Here is a 6,454-nt window from a genome sequence, read left to right on the forward strand (position 1 = left end):
CGCCACCATGCCCAGCTAATTTTTTTGTATTTTTAGTAGAGACGGGATTTCACCATGTTAGCCAGGATGGTCTCAATCTCCTGACCTCATGATCTGCCCGCCTTGGTTTATGTTTTTTTAAAATGGGACAAGGGAAAGGTTTGCCAGTCCAAGGAAAACTTCTACCAATCTTCCCATTTACCTTTGGTTGTATAGAATATAGCAAAAATGAGTTTTGAGAGTAAGGATTTTATTCAACTTCATTTCACAAACATTTACTGAGCATCTTCTAAGAGTCAGGAGCAATATGAAGGCCCCCTACCCTAAAGGAGTTGACATTTCCTCAGGTGATGCAGACACTGCCTGAAAGCTATGACTGCAATCGGGTCCTGCTACCAGCATGAGTAAAGTGTAATAGGATCTCAGAAGTAGGGCTCAATTAATTCTCCCTGGAAGAGTTAGGAAATGCTTCACAGATGAGGTGATACTTGAGCTGGCCTTTGGAGTAAAGCGAGTAGGATTTTTTCCGTCAGCTGGAGAAGCAGTAAAAGGGTTTTCTAGATAGAGGACACATACAACATGAGCAACATGAGCAGCTCGCACATTCTAGGGACTGGCAAGCTGATTTGAAGGAAAGTGAGAAGTTTCATACGGCTGGCACAAAACAAGTATACGACAGGAGCAAGAAGATGCAAGTAAAAATGGTTTGATCTATGGACATAAACAAAGACCAACCGAATGAGAACAAGCAAAGGCTATTTATCCAGAGCCTGCTACAGCAAGAGCGTCAGTCACAGTCACTTGTGTTTTGGCAAAGACTCAAAGGCAGGCAGAGGAGTGGGAAATTTTTATAGTGGAAAAAGAGAAGGTTTCAAGTATGCCCTGATAGCTGCCAGCTTTGCCTGTCACGGGACTCATGACTATAACCCCAGCACTTTAGGAGGCTGAGGCAGGAGGATTTCTTGACCCCAGGAGTTTGAGACCAGCCTGGGCAACACAGTGAGATCTCATCTTTACAAAAAATTAAAAATAAAATTAGCCAGGCTTGGTGGCACATGCCTGTAGTCCCAGCAACTTGGGAGGTTGAGGTGGGAGGACCGCATGAGCCCAGGAGACTGAGGATACAGTGAGCCATGATCGTGCCACTGCAACTCCAGCCAGGGTAACAGAGTGAGACCCTGTCTCAAATAACTGCCAGCTTCTCTCATTTCTGTCCCAGCTTCCAATTTAGGACCCACAGGAGAAAGCCAAATATGCACCCCTAACCAATCCCATAGGATGCGCCTCTTCTAGTTAGCTGCCTACAGCTTCTCCAGGTCGACAGCCTCCCACCAGGGTAGACCTGAAACTTTTTGCTTTTTCCACTATCAAGTTTTCTCAGTCCTCTGCTTGACTTTGACTTTTTACCAAATGCACATGATGGTGGCTCTCTCTCTTGCTGTATAGCAAGCTCTGAATAGATAGCCTTTATTTGTTGTCCTGTAGGTGGTCTTTATTTCCATACAATCAAGTCTAAGCTGCTACCTGGACTATCTCAAGCCTCCTAAATGGTCTCACTCTTCAACTCTTCTCTGATAAATAAGTTGATGCCAGTTATCTAAATCTTTCAAAGTATATAAAACATAGAGTTGATGATGAAAATTTTGCATTGTGTTTGTGCCTGCCATCGTCAGTGCCTCCATCCCTAACTCCTGACTCTGTAGTGTATGCCCGGCTGATTTCCATGACAAGGTTTGCTCTGGCAGCCTAAACTGTAACACTCCCCCAGCAGTTCATAACCAGCTCCCTCACTCATCCTGTGGGTAACTCTGGGTCATGCTCTCTACACTGAGTCCCAGGGTTCTGCAGCAAGATGCAGCTACAGTTGCTCACAGTGGCAGCTGGATTGATATCTCACCCTTTTCTTAACTGCTTTTCCCTTCCATCCTTATCTCACGTCGCCAGTCCTCCACCAGTGTTTCCTGAGATGACCTCCCAGTGAATTATTAATACTTGCTTTCAAATCCTTTCTCAGGGTGTGTGTCTGTGGGAACCCAAGAGAATACAGCCAGAATTAGAAATAACTCAAATCACCTTATTCAAATAACTAACAACTACAGGAGGAAGAAGAGACCAAATTGCCACTTCCCACATAGGTTTTCACTAATATATATGCTTGGCAAGAATAAGGAAAAGAGAGTATCCAAGTTATTTTAAAAAGAAGTAAAAAAAAGAAAAGAAGAAAAATTGTTAATGCCATTTACAATTTCAAAAATGACTGCATGTGGTTCATTAACAAGCATTTTATAATCATAAATAAGTTGCATCACTCCGTGCAGTTATTTAAGGCTGTTGAATTCATACAAAACTAGAGGTAAAAGATTACAATGCAGATGACTAAAGGCAGAATTAGCAGTAAAATAATTTGATGGAGGAGACAAATGGCTTTACATGGAATGGAAGAAAACCTGACAGAAAATCTATCATTTGTGGTAAATGGGGGAGTATTGTACCATTAGTAAAATAGTAATATTAAAAACAAAAAAGCAAATGTTTGTTTGTTTTTGAGACAGAGCTTTGCTCTGGTTGCCCAGGCTGGAGCACAATGGCACAATCTCGGCTCACTGCAACCTCCGCCTCCGGGATTCAAGCGATTCTCCTGCCTCAGCCTCCCAAGTAGCTGGGATTACAGACGTGTGCCACCACGCCCATCTAATTTTTGCATTTTTTTTTTTTAGTAGAGACGGGGTTTCAGCATGCTGCCCACGCCGGTCTTGAACTCCTGACCTCATGTGATCCACTCGCCTTGGCCTCCTAAAGTGCTGGGATTATAGGCGTGAGCCACCCCACTCGGCCTATTTATTTCTTTTGAGACAGGGTCTGGCTCTGTCACCCAGGCTGGAGTGCAGTGGTGAGATTACGACTCACTGCAACTTCCACCTCCTAGGCACAAGGGATCCTCCCACCTCAGCCTCCTGAGCAGTTAGGACTACAAGCTCATGACACCACACCCGGCTAATTATTTTATCTTTAGTAGAGATGAGGGCTCACAATGTTGCCCAGGCTGGTCTTGAACTCCTGGCCTCAAGAAATCTACCCACCTTGGCCTCCCAAAGTGCTGGGATTACAGGTGTGAACCACCACACCCAGCTTAAAATACCTTTAATTAACTTCAAAAATAGCAACAATAAATACAATTATTAATTAATTTATTTTTATTTATTTATTTTTGAGACAGAGTTTCACTCTGTAGCCCAGCCTGCAGTGTGGTGGTGTTATCTTGGCTCACAGCAACCTCTCCCTCCTGGGTTCAAGCGATTCTCCTGCCTCAGCCTCCCAAGTAGCTGGAATTACAGGCATCTATCACCATGCCCAGCTAAATTTTTTTATATATATATATTTAGTAGAGATGGGGTTTCACCATGTTGGCCAGGCTGTTCTCAAATTCCTGACCTCAAGTGATCCACCCACCTCGACCTCCCAAAGTGCTAGGATTACAGGTGTGAGGTTGTGCGCAGGGCCTCTTTCTTTGCTTCCTTTCTTCCCTTTCTTTTCTTTCTTTCTCTTTCTTCCTTTCTTTCCTTTCCTTCCTTCCTTCCTCCCTCTTTCTTTCCTTTCTTCCTTTCTTCCTTTCGCTTTCTTTCTTTCCTTTTCCTTTCTTTCTTTCCCTTTCTTCCTTTCCCATCTTCCTTTCTTTCCTTTCCTTCCTTTCTCCCTCTTTCTTTCCTTTCTTCCTTTCTTCTCTTCCTTCCTTTCTTTCTTCTTTCTTTCTTTCTTTTTCTTTTTCTTTCCTTTTCCTTTCTTTCTTTCCCTTTCTTCCTTTCCCTTCCTTTCTTTCCTTTCCCTTCCCTTCCTGCCTCCCTCCCGCTCTCTCTTTCTTTCTTTTCTTCTTTCCCTCCCTCCCTCCTTCCTTCCTTCCCTCCTTCCCTCCTTCTTTTCTTTCCTACAGGGTCTCTCACTCTCTCACCCAGACTGGAGTGCAGTGGTGCTATCACAGCTCACCACGACCTCTGCCTCTCAGGCTCAAGCAATTCTCTTGCCTAAGCCTCCCAAGTAGCTGGGATTACAGGTGCTCGCCACCATGCCCAGCTAATTTTTGTATTTTTTTTAGTAGAGACAGGGTTTCACCATGTTGTCCAGGCTGCTCTCAAACTCCTGACCTCAAATGATCCACCCACCTCGGCCTCCCAAAGTGATGGGATTGCAGGCATGAGCCACAGAGCCTGGCCTACTTATTTTTAAGACCGGGTTTTACTCCCATCACCCAGGCTGGAGTGTAGTGGCGTGATGTGGGCTCACTGCAACCTCCGCCTCCTTGGCTCAAGAGATTCTCCCACCTCAGCCCCATGAGTAGCTGGGATTACAGGCCCATGACACTGCACCCAGCTAATTTACAAATAACACATTTTTATCTGTTTTTTTTTTTTTTTTTTTAGACGAAGTCTCACTCTGTCACCCAGGCTGGAGTGCAGTGGCACAATCTTGGCTTACTGCAACCTCCGGCCTCCCAGGTTCAAATGATTCTCCTGCCTCAGCCTCCTGAGTAGCTGGGATTACAGGTGTGCGCCACCACGTCCTGCTAATTTTTTTGCATTTTTAGTAGAGACAGGTTTTTGTTTGTTTGTTTGTTATATGTAAAAAATGTTTACTTAGAAATAGAATGCTTGTTCCTTGGTGCTACGAAGAAATAGCACTCGAACATAAATTTAATTCTCTTAGCATGGCAATCTTTACTTTTTGCAGAAAGTCAAGTATTCAGCACAGATGGAATAATGGCAAGAGCACACCTGAACAACGGAGGGAAGTAATTTTTATCCTTTACGCAGTTTGTCCCTGCTACTGTGTCCTGTCTCCATTGGCTAAAGCCAGACCTCACAATCTAAACTAAAACCTGATTAGCTAACAGTTTAAAACTTTTCTAAATAGGCAAAGGCAATAGAAAGACAAAGGAAAAGAGGAAGTTACTTACGAAAGGACTGAGAAAGGTAATAACATTCTTAAATAAGGAAGGGGCATAGGCTGCGAGCCGGGACAGGCCTGTGAGCATGTCTAGCACAGATATCTTGGTTAAAGTACAAGGACATAGAATGTATTACGTGCCTGTGCGCATGTCTAGCATACAGTTAGTCTTTAAAAGAAACTACTATTTCTAACACTTATGATTTATTCTTGAACAAGAAGGGAAACTTTGAAGAGGAACCTTTTACTTTCTACAATTTCCTTGTCTTGTTTTTATAGTTTTCTTCTTCAAACTTTTTTTTTTTTAAATATGTCTTGGCTTAGTTGTTTTGATTAGCTTGTAGATGTATGGTATAACATAACATGACATCTAATAAGGAGAAGTATACTTATTACAGTTGCCAGAGAAGTAAGGACTGAGGCCATGATCTCTTTCTGTTGGCTGAACTATTTCTCGAGCTAATTTGAAATAGAGTTGTTAATGCTGGAATTTTTTGCTAACTTATTTAATAAGGCAGTAAGTCCTTGGAGGGTGCTTGTTATGCTCCCATTGGGAGCTGTGTTGTTTGGAATAAAGGTGCAACACTGAGTTTTGATTATAATATAAAACTACCTTTCTTTGTTAATATTATATTTAAAGTTATCTTATTTTCTCAGGCCATTTGACTTGCAGATTTTAATTGTTCAGCTATTTCTTTAACAGCATCTTTGGTATAGTTAATAAATTGCTGCTGGTAGTAATAAATGCAGTTTATTTAATCTACATTTTTATTGTTACTCACTAAAACAACATTGACTTAAACCTTGCAGCTATTTGATCTCTGGTTTTAAATTTATTTGGTACTCTGTGAGGACCTCTAATTGCATCTGAATAGACATGGGAATCAAAATAGCTATAAGGGGCTGCTTCTTTTGAGGCTTCTTTTATTTGTTTATGTCGTAATTTCTCTTTTTCTGATTGATGAAATGCCAGGGTAAAAGGGATAGCTAATTGAACTAGAGCATAAGTGCTGCTCTAATTATTTGGTAGAGTGTCTAGTAAAGGTTTTTTACAGTATTACTATGCATCCGCTTGGGGATGAATAAGGGTGGACTGATGGGTTAGCTTTTGGAAGTGCCTGACCTCGCTGCATCTTGTTAAGTCTTCAAGGTACGCTAAATTTTCCTTTTATCGTTGGAGACACGAGGTAAAATTGGTCTTGGAAGATGGAGGCTGAATGGCCCTCGGGGGGCTGACCCGCAGGGTACTGCACTTTAGGAAATAGTAGAGAGAGTTTGGCACACTTTACTATCTTAGGCTGCAGGATTTTGATATCGGCCGGGCGCAGTGGCTCACGCCTATATCCCAGCACTTTGGGAGGCCAAGACGGGCGGATCACGAGGTCAGGAGATGGAGATCGAGACCATCCTGGCTAACAGGGTAAAACCCCGTCTCTACTAAAAATACAAAAAAAAAAAAAAAAAAAAAGTTAGCCGGGCGTGGCAGCGTGCGCCTGTAGTCCCAGCTACTTGGGAGGCTGAGGCAGGAGAATGGCTT

The sequence above is a fragment of the Gorilla gorilla genome, chromosome 10 (genome assembly GCF_029281585.2).
Source record: "Gorilla gorilla gorilla isolate KB3781 chromosome 10, NHGRI_mGorGor1-v2.1_pri, whole genome shotgun sequence".
Taxonomy (NCBI): domain Eukaryota; kingdom Metazoa; phylum Chordata; class Mammalia; order Primates; family Hominidae; genus Gorilla; species Gorilla gorilla.